Source organism: Archocentrus centrarchus, chromosome 19, assembly GCF_007364275.1.
Source record: "Archocentrus centrarchus isolate MPI-CPG fArcCen1 chromosome 19, fArcCen1, whole genome shotgun sequence".
NCBI lineage: Eukaryota > Metazoa > Chordata > Actinopteri > Cichliformes > Cichlidae > Archocentrus > Archocentrus centrarchus.
In genome coordinates this window covers 25,876,706-25,898,610 of record NC_044364.1, presented here as the reverse complement: position 1 = coordinate 25,898,610, position 21,905 = coordinate 25,876,706, and the positions used below count along the sequence as shown (strand labels likewise).

Below are 21,905 nucleotides of genomic sequence, written 5' to 3'. Positions count from 1 at the left end.
ATATTCCTCCATTGTACATGGAATTATACCAAGCTATTTTACAACTGCTGGTGCAAAACAATACGGTTCATCTCCACAGCATTGATAAAGGCTCAGCCACGCTGTCGTGGCGACATCTGTTGCGCTATATCTCCACCAGTGGAACGCTGTAATAGTCATTGAAAAGTTAACTACCGTACTACACTATAATATGGCATAACACAGGGCCTTGAGTAATGCACTACGACTTGGTCATTGCCATTCTGGCAACAGCAAATTTATAACACCGTGTCTGAGGGTTAAAGTAGGTTCGCTGTGAATCGTCTTTTGAAAAACTGGCCAATGCTTATAGCCTAAAAAATATACATTTTACTCAACTCCATTTTAAAAGCGAAATATGTTAAAGCAATCTATTTCATGATAATTTCTTCACACATTAGGCCCGTATCCTAATTCATGATTGTTAGTAAGCGGCTGCAAACGAGGAAAAGAAACACTCGAAGTTAAACAGATATTTCTTTATTGTTCAGGGCAGGCATATTTTATAGGCTATATAATGCAATTTAACAATATATAATAATTATATTAAATTATATAATACAAAATACCTTAGGGTAAACACATTGCCTACGATTTCAACAAATTAAAGAGGAAAAAAGTACAACTGTGTAATACCTCTATTAAAACGCTTGAGATGAAGGCTGAAGCCATAAACGGAGGCTGAACGTGCCTGAAATGAAGAGTAATGCTTTTCGCATTAAACGAACCCTTCTCTCAATATTTCCTTAAATTTAACATTCTGAAGCTTTCTTTTCTTTCTGAAAGTCAAATCGACGCGCGCGACTATTTTCCCGGTTTCCCGTCTAACGTTTCCCGGGAAACGGGAAATGGTTCTGATCGCATTTCCCGGGAATCCCGGATCCCGGGATTAAACCCTAGCTTCAACCACTTTGAGTTGAATCACATCCATCTTACGGAACATATGTGGCCAGCTGCCTTTCAAAAAGGACAGTGACTTATGGTTATTCTTGCATTAATATACAAGCAGCAAAAAAAATGTAAGCCAACTTAATGTAGCAAAACTGATGCTTCACTAATGGTTACAGAAGGCTGTTTAACACTGTAGACCAGACTTGGGTGTTGTACAACCACAGGCACACATCCAGCCATTTAGTTAAATTCGATTCAATTTATTTATATAGCGCCAAATCACAAACAGTTGCCTCAAGGTGCTTTATATTGTAAGGTAAAGACCCTGCAATAATTACAGAGAAAACCCAACAGTCAAAACGACCCCCTATGAGCAAGCACTTGGCAACAGTGGGAAGGAAAAACTCAGTTTTAACAGGAAGAAACCTCCAGCAGAACCAGGCTCAGGGAGGGGCAGTCATCTGCCATGACTGGTTGGGGGTGAGGGGAGACACAGGACAAAAGACATGCTGTGGAAGAGGGCCAGAGATTAACAATAGCTAATGATTAAATGCAGAGTGGGGTATAAAACAGAGTAAAAAAGGCGAATGAGAGAAAGAAAAAATAAATAAATAAACACTCAGTGCATCATAGGAACTCCCCAGCAGCCTAGGCCTATTGAAGCATAACTAAAGGATGGTTCAGGTTCATCTCATGCAGCCCTAACTATAAACTTTATCAAAAAGCAAAGTTTTAAGCCTAATCTTAAAATAGAGAGGGTGTCTGTCTCCCGAATCCAAACTGGGAGCTGATTCCACAGAAGAGGGCCTGGAAGCTGAAGGCTCTGCCTCCCGTTCTACTTTTAAGTGTCCTAGGAACAACAAGTAAGCCAGCAGTCTGAGAGTGAAGTGCTCTGTTGGGATGATATAATACTATGACATCTTTAAGATAAGATGGGGCCTGATTATTCAAGACCTTGCATGTGGGAAGAAAATTTTTTAATTCTGTTCTGGATTTAACAGGGAGTCAATGAAAAGAAGCCAATATGGGCGAAATATGTTTTTTCTTTCTAGTCCCTGTCAGTACTCTAGCTGCAGCATTTTGAATCAGCTGAAAGTTTTTCAGGGAGCTTTTAGGACAGCCTGATAATAATGAATTACAATAATCCAGCCTAGAAGTAATAAATGCATGGATTAGCTTTTCAGCATCACTCTGAGAAAGGATGTATAGATACCTGACAATGTCAGGTATCTATACAGTGACAGTGAAGGGGTTACAAAGAACAATGGAACAATGGAAAAGGGGATGATCAGCAAAACTGGACAAAATTCATACAATTCTCTGATTTTCTGTAATAGAAATTTGGGACTGTAGTGGAATTCACATAAATATAATCAAGTTTCTAAATCACTGTCATAAGTTGCATCAGATTTCATAAAGTTTCAAGCCATAACAGGCAAAATAACTGCTTCAAAACAGTTTAACCTGTCACAGGACTGAAATCTAAATACGTGAGGTGTGACCTGGGGCCTATTCCAGGAAGCAGGTTTTGCTAACAACTCTGGGTTTGTTAACCCTAAAATGAGGGGCACTCGGGTTTTCAGTTCCAGAAAGAGAGTTAACTTCAATTCTGAGTCAGTTACTGGGGTAACAGACGCTGTGAACCTAACCTGCTCGCTGGCAGGTTAGGTTAGGTTCCAACAAATTGAGTGTCTCTCTGACTCCTCCCCTCCTGCGGCACCTGAACCACCTGTCTGACACTCCTATTCATTTCCTCATTCATGAAGACACTGCAAAGCGATCAGAGAAGAAAATTCATCTGCAGACGTTTATGTTTCTACAAGCACTGAAATCCCAGTTAGAAGTTGGTTCCTTATTTTTGTACATAACATGAAGCTTTTACAGTCGTTCACTCATCAACAAGCTGTAAGGACAGAGACAGCAATGATGTCGCGGATTTATAATGAGGCAGCTGCAGCTGTCAGACTGTCAGTCAGTTCCTCTGAAACATTTACTGTAGTTACTGTAGCATCACTGTTACGTCACACTGATCTGGATGAAGCTTTAGACGCAGAAGACACTTTGGATGGAAAAATGTCTGGATCAGAAGATGATGTGAATGAGTGAAGATGAGGCTTGAAAACTGAACTAAATGTATTTAAAGTGACTTAAATGATGTCAAAACTTTAAAAAAGTTATGGTGTCTGAAATTCAGAGTGTGAATCTCGACATATTTTCCACTGAAAATCACCTAAATCGGAGATCATCGGCTCTATAACAGATCAGCAAACCATGTCTGAGTCCACCTTCACAGCAGGAGGATCCAAATGGTGATTTGGATTTGGATCACGGATTCAGACCGGATAAGGCCCAGATCCAGTTCAGGCTCCAGTCATTTTCCAGCTCATCCAGTCCGGATCCGTTAAACTCATTTTTATCCAGTAATAGCCAGAGGTGGGAAGTAACGAAGTACAAATACTTCGTTACTGTACTTAAGTAGATTTTTCAGGTATCTGTACTTTACTTAAGTATTTATTTTTCTGAGTACTTTTTACTTTTACTCCCTACATTTTTACACAAGTATCTGTACTTTCTACTTCTTACATTTTCAAACAGACTCGTTACTTTTTAACACGTCAGAGAGAAGTTTGCGTTTCCGGTCAGTGCGCCGTCAAACATCAAACGATCTGAGCCTAAACGGAGGAATAATAACACATAAGAGACAATCGTACTGGCGTATCCTCCATCATCGGGGCTGATCTCGTACAAAGGGATTAAATACGCAAACCCATATAATTAATGTATCATTTATAGCGCTATAATCGGGCCGGACCGAGTCCGTAAGTTGCGCTGCGGCACATAAACAGCTTAGCTAGCGCTACTGAAGAGGAGCGAGCATGAAGGGAGTAACGTGTGGCAGGTAAATGCAACGTTTCTAAATGCTCAACAAATATCAGCAAACACACAAAGTGTGTGCAGTTTGTCACACAGTGTGTCTGCTAGCTAAAAGAAGAGCTGCTGTATTTCAGGGAGAGCAAAGAGAGAGAAGTTCACTCAGAGATGGAGAAAGAGGACAGGAGAGGAAGAAGAGAGGTTAGAATTAAAGGTAAGGACTGGAAAATAAACTGAAGTATGCTGACTTTGTGTTATTCAAAGATTGTATGAAAATACTGCAGTTTAGGTTAGCTTGTTGTACTGTATTTACAGTAAAGCTCTGTGTTGGACTGGAGCACAGTGTTTATGTTCATGGTCAGAGTTACAGGTTACATCAGTGCAGCAGAGATGAGTTTGAATCAAAGCTGCTGATGCTGAGATTCATTCACTGAATCCAGCATTTCTACAGCCTGTATGCTGTCAGTGTAGGGGATGGAGATCAGCTCAGAGAGCTGTGAAATACTGGGTTACATCTTTGTGAGTTCACTTCATCCACACAGAGCAGTAAACCTCAGAGCAGCAGCAGCAGGTCAGCTGATCACAGCCTGCACACCAACATCATTTACTGCAGCTACAATAGAAAGCTGTGGTTCTTCTCCCCATGCAGAGCCACTACAGCTGATCTTAGGGTTCCTCCACCTTCTGAATCCCACTGTAACCCCTGAGTATCCTCATGTTGGTGTTTAGGTGGAGGCACAGTCACCCTCTACTGTGGAGGACACAGAGAACAGAGCTGTGTTTAAATTCCCTTTCACAGTTTGTGTCCTATAACAGATTCAAGCTGAGTGCATTCATTAGGATTAAAATTTAGATTGGAGTAACATTTGTATTCTCATGTAATATTATTTTATATTATTACAATAATATATAATGAGGTTCGGTTAGTTTTACACAAAAATAGCTTGTAGAAACATCCTCCAAAGAACTACTTTTACTTTCTTACTTTGAGTACATTTCAGAGCCTGTACTTTTTTACTTTTACTTAAGTAGAGAAGTTGAACCAGTACTTTGACTTTTACTAAAGTATTTTTTAACATAAGTACTTGTACTTCTACTTAAGTACAGAATGTCAGTACTTTTGCCACCTCTGGTAATAGCAGAAATATTGAAATTTTCCATTAAAAAACGATTAAAGTGAGGTTGCTAATCCATCAATAGATTAACATTTTTACTGAATAATTATTTAAACAATTAAATGGCCATAAACTGAACTGTCATAAACTGCAGCAAAAAACAGCTTTTATTAAATAAAAGCTGACCTGAGGGAAGCTCCACCCCTACGGTCTGCTGCTGTCTTAGTAACTAATACACAGATAAACTCAGTCTGAGCTGTTTTGTCCATCAGGCTGCAGCTGAATAATTAGATTTTATAAATCACATATACAATTAGGATTCAGCTTCATCTGATGAAAATGCAAGTTGTGTAAATAATGACAGCAGATATTATAAAGGAAACTATATATTTAACAACAAACTTTTATTCTGTCTATGATGATGACAGAGTGGGTCAGGCTGATTAAAGTGACTCGTCATGCTCCACACTGAAACGTGCGAACCTCCATCCATCGGATTAAAATGGAGGCTCTGCTCGTTATTTACCCATTGCCATGGTGAATCATGGTGTCGGCGCTCGACTGATGATGGCTTTCTTTTCTTACTCATGCACGCGCTAAATCAAGGTGATCATACTCATAGTTGATTGAACTAACTCTGATCAGCTGTTCTGGAAAGGGAAACTCAGAGCTGCCGATCTCAGAGTTGGTCAACTCAGAGCTGCCGATCTCAGAGTTGGTCAACTCAGAGTATGTTTTTAAACTCAGAGTTTGTTGAACATGCTTCCTGGAATAGGCCCCTGAACAATCGTCATGCAGTTTCCAAAACACAGTCTGGACACCTAACCTCTTGGTGTTGTGCACCGGTGTAAATCGCAACAGATTTTGATAAAATATAGGTCAAAATGTTCTTTAGAGTCTTACTTTTTTTGCTGATTGTGTCACATTTTGGAAAAAAAACAGAACAAAAAAGGACAGTAAGACTAGCTCTGTCTGGTCACTAAATCTAAAAATATTCCGTTACAGGTAACACATGCACGTTGTAAGGTAAAGTGTCGACCTCAGCCTGTGACTCCATGAGTCATAGTCCATTATGAGTCCATTAAAACACTAATCTTTACACTGACTTTTCCAAGAAAGAACGTCAATCTTTTTTTAATAATATAATCCTTTTGAGACATTTGGATTATAAAATTTATATCAAAATGAACCTTATTTCAAGAGGGTTATTTTTATGTAGGTAATCATTTACTCGATACTACCAGTTAGTAGAAATTAATTCTGAAAATAAAGTGCAGGCTGTATTGTTTAGCTTATATTAGCTGATCACTGATTTGATGCTGATGTTGGATGATTGGGCTTTGTATGCACAGGTGGCCTTGCTAGTTACAGGTAGCATAATGTTCTCCACAGTTTCTCCAGACAGTTTCACGTCTGTCACGTGCTCTGAAAAGCCCAGGGCACCAGTGGTGGATCTGCCAATTGTGATATTCTATGGAAAATGCCAATCAAGCACCACAGTGCCAGGCCACCCTCATGAAGTCTTTAATTTAATTTTAAAAAATAGATCTAAATATATTCAAGTCCTGTCTGTGGTTTAATCTTTGGTACCCCATAGCAGCTGCCTTGCATTTACCCATAACAACTGTGGCTTGCCAGAGTGTTTCTACTACTGAAGGAGTCTGTAAAACTTTGTGAAGAGTCCAAAATGAGTCGATAAGTCAGACAAGCTCACTTCTGTCTAATGACATACTGAGGTGAGTTGAGGATTTCCAGGACTTCTCTGTGGATAACCACTGCTATTTCAGTAAGAGTTGCTGATTTGGCCGGTGTTAGCCCGTGCTGCTAAAACATTTTTTGAGGTAGATCTAATATTGTGGATGACTTGGACACTTGGCAAATAAGCTCTCTTATGATGTGAGAATGTTATCAAACTGTTTATCAAGGGAAACTGTCATTTTTTAGGACATTCAATCCTACCATTAGCTGGCATATTGTTAGATTATAGCTCAGAGCCAGCTGTTGTTGATTAGCCGGCTCCTGTCAGCTGTCCATCGCATGTCTGTTCTGCTGAAAATCATTATTTGCTGCAATATTGGGAATAAATAAGTTTGAGGTCATAAGGTGATATGTAGATACCGATTCTGTATTTTACTTTCATTTTTTAATTTTATTTTAAACTTTGTATTTATTTTCAAGAGATTGTAGAAATGAACAAGTGCAATAAATTCTCTCTCTCTTTTGTTGTGTCTCTTGTGTGATTCTAAAATAAAAAGTGAAGGATTTGTTTTTCACTACATTGTCTCCTGCTTTCTTAGAGAAAGTAATAAAAGACATTTACCAGTTGCAAACTGGGAACCACTGGCTCCATAGCTCACTAATTCAACCACAGAGCAGCATACAGCCCTCTGTGCTGCATGTGTGCTCTGCAGTTTATGTAACAAAAAAACTGCTTGGCGTTCCAGATTCAGACAGGGGCAGAGGAAAGCTCATACCTGTGGTCAAACACATGATCTACAGTCCATGACAGTCCATGTTCATGACAAAGGCCAGCACCATGCGTCACAGTTTTCCGTCTGAACCAGCTCATTTGCCTCAGTCCAAAGCCAGACATAGTTCTGTTACTATCTTCATATCAGCAGTGCTGCCATGACTCACATTTCCAACTCTAGCTTCCTCAAAGAGAACTGTTTGAGCAGGCTGATTGGACAGTCACCATTCTAAAGACTACACAGACACCCTTGAACTGAAAGAAATGAAGCACTTTCTCCAATGCATTTGAGTGCTTCAAAGAATAGAGCAACATGCCAATTGACTACCAGGCATCAGACCAGTAAAACGTGTGTGGCGCAGTAAGATTAAATTCTAATGTATAATCAGTAGAAACAGGCAAACATCAACACTAACACAGCTGTCTTATGTGGGAAAAACACAAAAATCAATGAAAACGGGGTCCAGTGCAAGTGTAAAGCTAGCATGTCAGCTATGCACAGTTAACTGATGGAGTTGGCTAGATTATCTTTAAAGGGTAGTTGCTAATACCTCTCCCAGCGAAGAGCAAATAGTATCTGTACTTAAAATGGCCATCCCTGAACATGTTACTTTGCAGTTTGTAAATATATCATACCTACGCTGAATTTCATTCTTATAATTCATACTAGGAACACGTAAGGAAACAAGTCTTCTAATCCTGTCATACAAGCAAATTTACTACAGCACACCAATTTATGTCATTTAAAATCAAGATTGTTACAGTTAACATTTACAAGTTAGTGTGGTTAAACATTTTATTTAAGTAAAAAAAAAAAAAAAAAAAATTTAGAAAAACAAAAGTTGAAATGCTATTGTGCACCTACAAAACTAAAACAAAAATATGCATGAAGTGTCTACAGTAAGGCTAAAACTATTGATAATTTTAGAAATCAAGTATTCTATTGATTATTCCATTGATTAAACAGATAAGAAATACGTTTGTCTTACTAACAGTTCATCTGCATATTTTAACTTGCCTAGCTTTACTCATGTTTTTCACTGTGTGAAACAGCGGTGGATAGAGCAGCTACAACGTTCTCTTTTCTTTGTTGACACATGTTGATCAGGTGGTTGATGAAGGGCTCCTCCAGCTGTTAAACTGTAAAGGTTTTAATGGTGGTTACAGGAAAAAGTGTTGCTGTTTTAGACACCAGAAAAACTTTTCCTTTTCCCTCCACCTAAGCTCACCTTCTCGATAACGGCTCCGCCTCTTTGCGCTTGCCGTGTGTGCAGACCGACTGCATGTAAAACAGCTTCTGTTGTGTTAGCACTATTTTTGTTGAAAAACTGGGGGCTGGAGGCACTTAATGTTGATGCTTTTTCTTCACAAGCATCCTCCTAAGTACATTTCTATTGTAGGTGTGTTTTTGGTCACTAATCAGGGATTAAAGCATACAAAATATGTTTACACCACTCCTACTGAACGGTTGAGCAGGGGGGTTTCCTGTCGGTACCAAATGATCTAGCAAATTGTGGCTATAGTGATCCGGTAGCTAACCGCATAGCGAACACAACACACACAGGTGTAGAGATCAGTGGGGCGTGGAAAAACATGTTGGCGATGATACGATCGGGGTTAAAGGGTCGTTTTTCCAAAGGACTAATGCTGCTACTGTGGGTGAAATGCTCCGCTTACAGTGACGCCTGTTTAAACGAAGCATCAAAACAAATTTGTGTCGAGGATTTTTTATAAACAAATTATTTGAATTACTCGAGGAATCGTTCCAGCCCTAGTCTACAGTTTTGAATATTTGGTCAAATTCATTAACAAACAGCATGAGAAGACATAAGTACATATAACGCTATGTTTTTTGTAATACTTTAATGAACTTCCCCAATCTTGAAAGATAGCATTAAATAGGCTCCTCTACAACAATAATAAAATTAGGATTTTGTGAAAAGTTCTTTTTTTCCAGTAATTTTATTGAAAATTAATGCCATAATTAATGAAATTATAAGCTTAATCAGAACAACATTACAGTCCCATTTCATAATAGAAAAGCCTCCAGCAGATATATTACCTTCTGCAAAACTATTTTGCCTTAATTTGGAGGCCTTTCCCTTTTAAGCATGTTATAAGAGATTGATATTCTGTGATTATCTTTAACATTTCTACAAATACTTTTGGGTTACCACAAAATAAACAGAAAAAATTTCAATGATAAACAAATTAGAGAAAGTACATACTACACTAGTCTCTGGAGCTTGAAAAAGGCGACTGGACTTCTTTTTGTTTCTTGAAGACGTTTCACCTCTCATCCAAAAGGCTTCTTCAGTTCTCAACCAAATGGTGGAGAGACCCAGGTATTTAAACCCCTGTGGGCGTAGTCCCCTGGAGGTGGTTATGACCCTCTATTGATCATGTGCGTGAACACATGTGCCCAGGTGTGAAGGGGGCGTGGGTCATATTTAATCAGTGGTTTCAGTTGAAACCAATTTAGGACTCCGCTCCATTGTTTCCTGTGGCCTATTGAGGTCACTGGAACAAAGGTGTGAATGGGGGTTGAGACGTCTGGGAAGGGAGCTCAGGACAGCACTGTAAGCGGGGGAAAGTTGGTGACGTAATCCACCTCCTCTGTTCAATGATGGTTGTTCACAGTGGACATAGATGGCTTCTTTCACTCCTCTTTCAAACCATCTCTTTTCCCTGTCCAAAATGTGAAAATGTTTTTCAAGCTCCAGAGACTACTATGACCTGGATGACTGAGAATCTACACAGACATACATACTACACTCTTGTACAAGGGTGTATACTACAAAATGTCTTTCTACTTATATAATCTATAACAATAAGCCAAATATAATGCCTATTTAAAAGGGATTCACATCATATAATCATGTGTATACAGAAATATAACTACATACTGCACCAATAGTACATAATCTGCGGATATCAATACATTATGTAGAAAATCACTATAATCATAAGACAACCATAAACATAATGCAACCACGTCATTTACATTTGAGCAATATTGCTGAGCAGTAGGTATGCTTTAATACTGCTTAATGATGAGTCATAGTCTGTACTATTTATGGCCATGAGTCCATGCCTGACCAACATGTTAGGCAATGCTCAGCCAATCAGAAGTCGGCATAACAGGCCGATGAATTAGGCTGCAGCCTAAAACTAATGTTACTATAAATAGACTGACTCTTTACCAAGAAAATATGTATTCCCCAGTTTCTCACAATCTAGCTAGTGCCAGCTGTTCAGTGACCTAGGTCAGCGGTTTGATATGGGGAATCCCTATTTTCTCAATGGTATAAGCAGGTATAGCCAATTACACAGCACAGTATGATTATATGATTAGGCTAAGGCAGGTATGAGACAAAGACTGCATCATTGGCATATATTATCATAGCATTGGCAGCCTGAAATTGTCCACAGTGTTTACTCTCCACTTCAGATAAATACAGCCAAAGTGTAAAAAGAGTACTAAACTTCCAGGAATATGAACATCGTCGGCCTCTTAAAATAACTAAGTCATTTTTTAAAAAAGGTTTTATTTTTGCCTAAAAATCATATTTTCAATGTTTGGTTTTGTTTTTCTTTTCTGAAAAACCTTGAAAAAAATGACAGACCATTGTGTTGCACATCTTTGAAGGATAAAGGACACAGATGTCAAATTACATTGTTCAACTCCTTGTGAGTTTGGAGTCTATAGACCGAAAAGGTAAAACCTCATGGACAGATGTCTAGACAGACAAAAATACAGATGGCATGAGAACAGTATCCTCCCACTTTATTTTGCACGGGAAGATAAAAAGGTAAATTTTCATATATTCCACATTCATTAAACAAAGTGAAGTATTTCAAGCCTTTGTTTTAAATGTTGATCATGGCTTACACTTCATGAAAATCAGAAATCTAGTGTTTCCAATTATTGGAATATTGCCTAGCATCAATCAAAAAATGGATTTACAACTCACTGACACACAATTTTTGTGGGGGAAGTGGCTGACAATTGGGGCCCACAGTAAAAAAATTTTTAGCCCTCCCCAGGAGTGGGGGAATGGGGTATTGTTTTTGATATGTCTGTCTATCTGTATTTGTTTAGCCCAGTGCAGCACCTGGCAATCAGGCGCTGCACCGGGCTGAGGTAATATCATGCCAGACTTAGAATGTCAGCTGTTAGCTAATGGAAGGGATCGCTATCACCACAGTTTGCAAGCAGTCACGGCCACGAGCACTAGCAAGTGGTCATCTAGAGCCAAGGGGCCGGCCTGAGAATTTTTTTCTTGCTAGAGCCCTGCTACTGAAGCATTACATGCCTCTCCACAGCATGGAAGCTTTACTCAGTCATCACAGCAAACAAGCTGGTCATCAGATACTGAGCATAGTAAGTAAATAGCAGGATGTCAAGACACAAAATCTTCACAATGCACAGAGGTCTCCACCCAAAATGTAGCACCCTGAGCAACAGAAAGAGGGAGGGCGAGTATTACTGAGTGTCAGTCACAATCCAGGATGAAACACAAAACATCTGCAAATACATCAGGAAGATGCATGTCCCCCACCCTCACCAAAACACCAAATCTATAGATACAAAAGTCTACCACAGATGACAGAACCCAAGTTGCAGGCTATGCAACAATACCCTGGAGGCTATCCAACATATAGTAGCAGGAGTTAAGATGACAGCTGGGACAGCATAAATGAAAAAGGTACAACTGGCATAGTGTACAGGAACATCTGTGCCACATATGGACTAGAAATCCCCAGGTTCCGAAGGGAGACACCAAAGGTGGTTTAAAACAACCTGTGTGAGTTTCTCTCTGGAGTCTTCACACATTTTAATCCTACACTTCTTTATACCCGCCATTGCCACCCTCACAATTGGTGGTATACATCAAAAGTGACATCACAACAGCTGGCTCTTGCCATCTCTGAAGAAGCAAATGACAGTGAACATGCATCACTGTGGTCACGTTGTTTGATGTACCATGAGCTCAGCTCTCATGACAATAAGGAATCAGACTTCATTTACCTTGGACAGCAAATTCAACAGCCCTATTTTCATCTCTCACAGTAAGTCTGCTATCCAATATACCATCCCGAATACATTTGCTCTCAGGCAGCAGGATGCCATTTCTTATTCATAACATACAGGGGTTGGACAATGAAACTGAAACACCTGTCATTTTAGTGCGGGAGGTTTCATGGCTAAATTGGACCAGCCTGGTGGCCAATCTTCATTAATTGCACATTGCACCAGTAAGAGCAGAGTGTGAAGGTTCAATTAGCAGGGTAAGAGCACAGTTTTGCTCAAAATATTGCAATGCACACAACATTATGGGTGACATACCAGAGTTCAAAAGAGGACAAATTGTTGGTGCACGTCTTGCTGGTGCATCTGTGACCAAGACAGCAAGTCTTTGTGATGCATCAAGAGCCACAGTATCCAGGGTAATGTCAGCATACCACCAAGAAGGACGAACCACATCCAACAGGATTAACTGTGGACGCAAGAGGAAGCTGTCTGAAAGGGATGTTCGGGTGCTAACCCGGATTGTATCCAAAAAACATAAAACCACGGCTGCCCAAATCACGGCAGAATTAAATGTGCACCTCAACTCTCCTGTTTCCACCAAAACTGTCCATCAGGAGCTCCACAGGGTCAATATACACGGCCGGGCTGCTATAGCCAATCCTTTGGTCACTCATGCCAATGCCAAACGTTGGTTTTAATGGTGCAAGGAGCGCAAATCTTGGGCTGTGGACAATGTTAAAACATGTATTGTTCTCTGATGAATCCACCTTTACTGTTTTCCGTAGCGTATCCACCAAGCCATCTAAGTTGAGAGATATTTAAAAAAAAAAAAAAAAAAAAAAAAACAGTAAAAACATGTCTGTACCCATCAACAGGAACCTCACAAGAAAGTGGCTCAACCGGTAGAGCTGCTGCATGGCCCATGGCTCATGGCTCTTAAACACATATCGAACATACTGCTTCAGAGCCAGATAAGTGTCCAGGAAATGCCACTCATACAAAACATTCCACTTGAGGTCTTATGCAACTAACAGCTATGCCACCACTTGCTCAAGACAGGAATACGTCTCTTTGAATGACATCTGATCAAGTCACAAACTACAGGTACAAAGAGTGATATCCATGCTGTCACCACAGGTGGAACAGAAGCTGCACGAGAGCTGCTGTTAGAAATGGCTTTACATGTGGTCTGATCCTGAAAACACACTTGTGAACCTGCCTCTCTCACTAAAAGAAATATATGATTAGGCCCAAAAACAACTGAGAATGCAGGACCTTAATGAATGATCCACTGGTGGTTAGGGGACAATAGGTGTCAGCTCTGGGCTCTGAGAGGGGAGACGAGGTATGGAGAGCGCATGAAACAGAAACCAGGTGTGTTATTCTGAAACTTGGAAAAGTACTTGTGGCTGTGAATATGCATGAAGGAGAAAGTGATTTCCTGTGTATTTAAACAGAAGAATGAGACAGAGGTGGGAGGAGTACAGCACTACAGCAAACATAGTAGAGATGCCTCCCTACACTGTCCTTAGCCCAGTATAAATAAGATTTTGTCAATTTTGGGTGTGCCTGCCAGGAAATCATATCTCCCACCAGCTCACTCCCTCCTTCCTGTAATCAGAACCAGAGAGAGACTAAAGAGGGAGAGTGATCTAGTAGATCAGGTTTACTTTAACTGACCTCAGATTCTCAATGACAGTGGCTTCTGACCTGAGTCATTTAAGTATATATTCCTTAGGACATGGACTTCATACAAAAGTGTTCAAAGGTCCAAGTGGGTAAAAATAAAACCTTTCAAGGGGACTGGAATGTGGTATAGGCCTAAAAGATAAATCAGTACAATTGCTGATGATGTTAATGATCAGTTCATCCTTATTACCCGTTCATTCGCTTAGTGTGTCATGGAATTTAGAGAGACATTGTGACACGATGTTACATTTTCAGACGGGGTCAGAATCGGACTTTAACTTCAATTACGATTTTCGCTTTCAACAATTTGGGAAACAAAATACTTGGGATAAAACAAATTTCCTTTGTTGCTATGATGCTATTGTTTTTAATTGTTATAAATAAAAGCACAATTCTTACCCTCACAGCAGCAACAAAGAGACAAAGCACCGCAGCCTTACCAACACACGACACAGACGAACCTGGAAACAGTGTTGTTACATTATCACATAAGCAGATAGTTTCACAAAAAGTGAATTGTTGCACTTTAAACTGCATTTAGATTAGGGTTGCAACAATGTATTGAGTAATTCAAAGAACTTCACTACAAAATTTAAGGATTCTTTATTGTCATTTGGATCACATTTGCATGTAGTGGAACGAAATTCTGTCCTCAGGTCCGACTGTTGGCCACATAATAGTTATGAGTTTCAAGTAATTTAAAGAAGAATAAATAAAGAAAAAAAATATCAAGTATCAAGTATTAGAAGTCCAAGCAGCTCCCAGTTTTCTCAATAAAAAAAACTAATAACAGCAGCAGTGACAATACTGTCTAGTTTAATGTGGATCAAATGAACAAAGAGGCAAAGCTGCAACCAAGATGGTGAGCTCAGCTGGAGTGAAAGAAAACACTTTTCTAGCGTCCAAATTAGCAGCGCTTGTTACTGTAATTGATGGTGTAATACTGAAAAAACCTGTACTGGGAAAAAGCCGGTGGGAGTCCTTAATCAGACCACCTGTTCAACAAACTATCATGAAGTAAAGCTAACTTTGTAGCTGTTCCCATCTACCGCTGTTTGTTTTACACAGTAAAAATCTACAGTAAAGCTACAGAAGTTAAAATAAAAGCATATGTATGCAGATGAACTGTTAGCTCAGTCTAAATTAGGTTTAAAACAAGCAACGTAACGAAGGCTGACACCAGCCTTCCCACTTTCTATTGCAGTGATACCTGCAGCTAGGGCTGCACGATATATCGAAAAAATATCGTCATCGCGATATTGGCACGTGCGATAGGCATATCTAAAAAATGCGCGATAATTTCTAATTATTTAATGTATAAATCACGTCTTTCTTTATGTCCGCACTTTGACCAATCCTGCGCGACCTTAAATGTGAAGGTGTCGCGTCGCTATTGGCCAGAGCGAGCACATGCTCTCAGCGGCGCAGGGAGCACGTACACACACAGAAGGAAAACAAGCATGGCGGGAATTGAAGAGACGAGTCGAGACGAAAAACAGAGAGCAACTTTTTCCTAAAAGACACTGCACCTCCGGAATTTGGGATGACTACGGTTTTTCCACACAGGACGAGTCACAGACACAAGTTCTTTGCAAGTCATGCCGAAAAATCGTGGCTATGTCAAGAGGAAACACGACAAACCTCCTTCAATACAACCACAAGGAACTTTACAACGTATATTTACCATCTAAAAACCCACAGCCTACTCCGGTAAAGTCAAGCAAACGAAAGGCAAGTTCACAAACTAAAATAAATGATAGTTTCACTTCTGCCGCTCCTTATGAGAAGGCAGAGCTCAGTGAAGTGGATTTTTATGCTAGCACTACTGACTTGTGGTCCAGTCGAACCACTGAGCCATACATGAGTTTTACCGTGCACTTTTTGACATGCAAATTTGAGCTCATTACACGCTGCCTATAAGTAGCATACTTCCCCGAGACACACACTGGTGAAAACATTGCTGCTGCCCTGCGGGATGTTTTGAACAACTGGAACTTGCCCGAACACAAACAAGTGGCCATCACAACAGATAACGGAGCGAACGTGGTGAAGGCTGCTGAGGTCAACAACTGGTTCAGAGTGCAGTGCTTTGGCCATCGCCTACATCTGGCAATTGGTAAGTGTTAAAGATAAAAAATTACTCTCAAGACATATAGCCCTAATGTACTATAACATTTAAATGAAAAAACAAACAAACATGTGAACATGTTTGTTTATATGTTAAATAAATGCAACATTTGAAATGCATATTTGTTGTTGGTATACATTTTATAGATTTTTTTTTTCTTATTGGTCATGTATATTGCATTTTTAGGTAAAAAGAAAAAATATCGTGACAATATCGTTATCGCAATACTAGACCTCCATATCGCATATCGCACTAATTTCCAATATCGTGCAGCCCTACCTGCAGCAAGCACGGGTGAGTCAAAAAGGGGACATGAGGTGTACAAGACCATATTTATTTCAAGGCTTTAGTAACATTCTTTTGGAGATTTAGATTAATATAAATACATTTATTAAATTGTATTAACATTTTAAAATATAAAAATAAAAGCCCTGCCCCCCAGGCCAGCAAAAATACACATGGGCCAGTAAAACTCTGAGCCAATAACCAGTGCTGTCACACTGGACATTGAATTACTATTAACATATACACCATCTTAATATCGGTTTTCTGCAGCACAGAGCATTGCATCACAGCACAGGGCAAAATTTAGTTCTGAGAATGCAGATATGCTCACTTTTATTCATTGCAGCAACTACATACTCACTTATTCATTAGCACGCTTAAAGACACACATGAAAACACACCAAATCTACATCATCCAGGAGATAGAATACTGTCAGAAGTCTTTTTTTGCCTCATACTAATGTAAGAAAGCCTTCCAAGAAGACAAAGTAAAAGCCATTTCATTTTATGCATTGTGTGTATACCTTATTTTATTAGTCATTACTGTATTTGTGATTATTTTTGTATTTAAGAAATGGTTTTCTTAGAAAAAAAAAATCTGATTTTAATAGGGCACGCAAATACAGTGAAAGGGTTTGGTTCTTTTTGGTAGATATTATATGCAGTTCAGCTATTAAAACATTGCAATTTTTAAAATGGAAACCAATGAGCAGTTCATTTTTAAAGATTTGTGTTTTTCTCTTTGAATCTGATTATTATATTAATAGGCGTAATTGATAATTGATAGAATACTCAATTACAGCAGCAACCTTAATTTCTATAAATTATTTATTCCTACCCAAGAGAGGAAAGTATTGGATAGTATTGTTGCTTGGTAAATGTTTAGTTTCAATCTAGGGAACTATAAACATTAATTTCCATGGGTACCAGCAATAAAAAGCATATCATCTATGTGATGTCATAAGCACTGACTTCATGGTTGCCCAAACAATAATCCTGGTGAGAATCTACTGACCAAATGCATTTTCATATATGAAATTGTTATTTCTGGACCAAATTATGATTTATGGGACTAAAACAAACACATTACTTAGAACTTCTTTATTCCTTGCAAATAATAACACCAAAAAAAACATAAAATGAACATAAGTGTCACATTTGACTAGAAAACAAGTAAAAATTGAGTAAAAGATTACTGATGATTAATTGATCTGTCTCTAATACATATCACCTGAGAGGCCTGTTATTGTTTCACTACTAAAACAATTCAACAAAACATTTCTCAGAAAATAAAGCTGACAAAATTACCCTCTTCTAATGAAATGCATGAGAACAAAATTAATCAGCAATCTTAGTGCAAAGGGTTTTTTTTTTTCCCATGAGTCAATTTTTTCCTCAGTGGACTCGTGTCTATTCTGAAGCCTATTTTCATGACTCCAAACCAAAATTACATGAGTCAAAAATTTCCAAGGCAAACATGCCAAAAGCATAACCAGAGAATTGCCATGCTCGTATGCAAAGCTGTGCTGTGCATATTGGAGATTTTCTGACTGTGCCCAAAGTAAAATGAAGATGCCTTGAAAACAGATGTTTTGAAATAAAGCAATGAAAGAACTACAGGTGTCTAATGAATTATTTTATAATCTTTTATACCCTTCTTGTTAATATTTCACAATAACCATGGTCATAATTGGCAGGATGCAGAGTGAGGCAGAAATCACCTTCTGGTTAAAATAATACAGTCAAAGACTGATATGAATAACAATTATGTTTACAGCAAACAAATTAACATAACATCCTTTTGAAGCACCAGTCAACACACATGTGATTGCACTGTTTTGTGTTGGCTATACCAGAAAAACCTTGGTCCCCAGAAAGTTGTTCTAACAGTGTTTGAGTGTTAGTACATCAAGAGAGGTCACCACTTCCTCTTCTTCAGTGATATATTCTATGAAACCCTAGGTGCTGCCACCTTGAAAGCAGCAGTCTCTATTGACATTAGGGGAGGCTTGGGCTGGGAGTGGTGAGGAAGCAAATGTTGTAGTATTATTTTAGCTTGGGATTTTTTTTTTAAATATGTATTAACCTATCAATAACTCTTTGATTTTGAGACATGGGGAAGGAAGGAAGAGCCATGATGTTGGACAAATCTTGATTTCACACCCATTTTGGCTGAAATCCGAAGACAAACCGAAGTGACATGACCATCATGTCACCCTTTTTCCTACCACAGTCAAACGCTTCCAGGAGCAAATGAAGATATTCAAGCAAGAACCTTGCTTCCAGGACAGACATCCTGATACCATGGTTACTTACATACATACATACATACATAAATACATACATACAGGAACTACTTCCTGGACTTGAGGTTTTGGTTTCTCCAGTGGGAAGAAGCTGACCATACATTATATTAGGTCCCGACAAGTCCAGGTTAATGCCGTTGGAAAACAACAGCCACACAGTGAGTGGGTGACACTGGGTAAACTTTAGGTAGTGTTATCATAAAAAAATCCTGGCCCCATAAAATAATTTTTTTAAATGAATGGAAAGAGTGTTAAACTCTCCTTCCAATTGTATAAAATCATGTGAGTTGGTGTATCTTTTGATTCTCAAAGACATGAAAAGTCAATGTTCACACTCACTTCCTCCTGCGCCAGAGGACTGACACCCTTCGAAAATCACTGTCATCTTTGGCTATGTTCACACTGCAGCCTGAAGTGACCCAAATCCGATTTTTTTTGCCCTCATGTGACCTGTATCCAATCTTTTCATGCCAGTCTGAACAGCACAGATCTGATTTTTTCAAATGCGACCCAGGCCACTTGGATATGTGGTCCTAAATCCGATACGTATCCAATCTTTTCAAATGCCACCTGTGTGTGTATGGCCAGGTCGCATTTATCCGACCTGCACATCATTGATAGTCAACGTCACTATTCTGCGTCCCATTACGTGGATGCGGGAAGGAAAACGTGTGACTTCTGCAAACATTGAGCAGGCTCACTACATGTGACGTTATCGGAGAATAAAATCCATCATCGTTTTCTGCGATTTACTGTGTACGGTTTCTGTTTTTGGAACAATACTTCCACTTCTTATCTTTAGCTTTGGCTGCTTTCCACACCTGCTGTGCTGCACTCACAGCTTGTTCCTGTCTGATATTGTCAGTAGAGTCATTTTGTGAATCGATGGACTATTTTAGAGAATTCAATGAGGCCTTTGAACTGATCCGCCAGACCTGAGGCCATATTGCTGCAGACGACACAATGGTGCAACGGTGTGGATGCCTTGGCCATCAGTGGTCAGACGGCAGAGCTCAAATTACACAGACTGACAACATTTTCTATTTGAAAAGCATACACTGGGTGTCCCCCCCCGTCATACGCTTTGTACACTCTGGAAAATGTAGATATTTGTGAAGCAGATTTACGTCCCTTACCAACGTAAGGGACGTAAATCTGGTACCAAAAAAAGTGCAAAAAACAGGCTATTTTAAAGAGTTTTGTATCAATAACACTGAATCAGTGGAAACAGAGTGCGATCGTTTTTAAAATATGAGTTCCTGCTTAAACGTATGCTTCAGCGGGAGCCGTGACCTATGTTAGGTCCCGGTGTTTCACATGCAGTGCCGGCCAATAGAAACTAATTAAATTTTGGGACTGTGCTGACATTTTTTAGATTCCATCACTGTTATTCTCGCACCGATAAATCCAAAAACTGCGGCGTAAAAGTAGCCAGAAACCCACGGGTGGAACTGACGGTGCTGAGCACGCCACAATCAACCCAACCTGTAGTTGCATTTCTTGGGAGGTGCATGTCAGGTTATGGAATGGTTATGGCATAGAATGCAGGAAGGTTTGTGGTTATGATGTAGGCTTCCTGCTGAAGCATAAATCAAGCCTGAATGATGAATATGGTAATAACAATGATTGGAAATTACCGCCTGCATAGACAGGTGGCGGAAGGCTTCTTCCTTGGTGGCCTCAGAGTCTCGTCTCTGCTTTTTGCGGATGATGCGGTCCTGTTGAATTCATCAGGAGATGGCCTCCAGCTCACAGTGGAACGGTTCGCAGCCGAGTATGAAGCGGCTGGCATGAGAATCAGCACCTCTAAGCCTGAGGCCATGGTCCTCAGCCGGAAAAGGGTGGAGTGCTCTCTCCGAGATGAGTTCCTGCCCCAAGTGGAGGAGTTTAAGTATCTCGGGGTCTTGTTCACGAGTGACGGGAGAGGGAGATCGACAGATGGATCGGGGCTGCTTCTGCAGTGACGCGGACGCTGCACCGGTCTGTCGTGGTGAAGAGGGAGCTTAGTGTAAAAGCGAAGCTCTCGATTTACCGATCAATCTATGTTCCTACCCTCACCTGTGGTCACGAGCTTTGGGTAGCGACCAAAAGAATAAGATCGCGAATACAAGCAGCAGAAATGAGTTTCCTTCGAAGGGTGGCTGGCCTCTCCCTAAGAGATAAGGTGAGGAGTGCGCCCATCCGGGAGGGGCTCAGAGTAGAGTCGCTGCTCCTCCACATCGAAAGGAGCCAGTTGAGGTGGCTCGGGCATCTGATTAGGATGTGTCCTGGCCGCCTCTTGGGTGAGGTGTTCCGGGCATGTCCCACTGGGTGGAGGCCCCATGGTAGACCCAGGACACGCTGGGGAGATTATATCTCTCGGATGGCCTGGGAATGCCTTGGGGTCCCCTCCGGATGAGCTGGTGGAGGTGCTGGGGAGAGGGAAGCCTGAGCTTCTCTGCTTAGGCTCCTGCCCCCGCAACCCGGCCCTTGATAAGCGGAAGAGAATGGATGGATGGATGAATGAATGGATTGAAAATTACCCTTACAGGCCAATTTTCATAGGCTTCTTACAAAAAATGCCTGATCTGAAAGATGCAGGGAGGGTAGAAAAATGTCCTGAAAGCATATTTAGATGTTAATATCTTAAAGGTTTGGTTTCCTAACTGCTTCAAGAAAAATACTCTAACTGTACTTACATGTTTAATTGAGTAAATGGTGGTTTCCAGCTTCAACTTTGGACACATTTTGCAGTGACGCGGACGCTGCACCGGTCTGTTGTGGTGAAGAGGGAGCTTAGTGTAAAAGCGAAGCTGTCGATTTACCGGTCAATCTACGTTCCTACCCTCACCTATGGTCATGAGCTTTGGGTAGGGACCAAAAGAATAAGACTGCGAATACAAGCGGCAGAAATTAGTTTCCTTCAAAGGGAGCTTTCAAAAATGCCATTTTGTCCAAAACATAACTGGGGCAATTGGCCAGGAAGGCATTTTTTTCAAGGAATAGAATAGAATAGAATAGAATAGAATAGAATAGAATAGAATAGAATAGAATAGAATGCCTTTTATTGTCATTATACAGGATGTACAATGAGATAGGAGGGCCACTCCTGTTCAGT

General features: G+C 40.0%; 1 protein-coding gene across 2 annotated transcripts in view; it reads right to left on the bottom strand.

Annotated features, from left to right (window-relative positions):
* llgl2 (LLGL scribble cell polarity complex component 2) overlaps nt 1-21,905 on the bottom strand; it is a 66,408-nt gene that overhangs the window by 41,138 nt on the left and 3,365 nt on the right. The gene's annotated exons all lie outside the window — the stretch shown is intronic.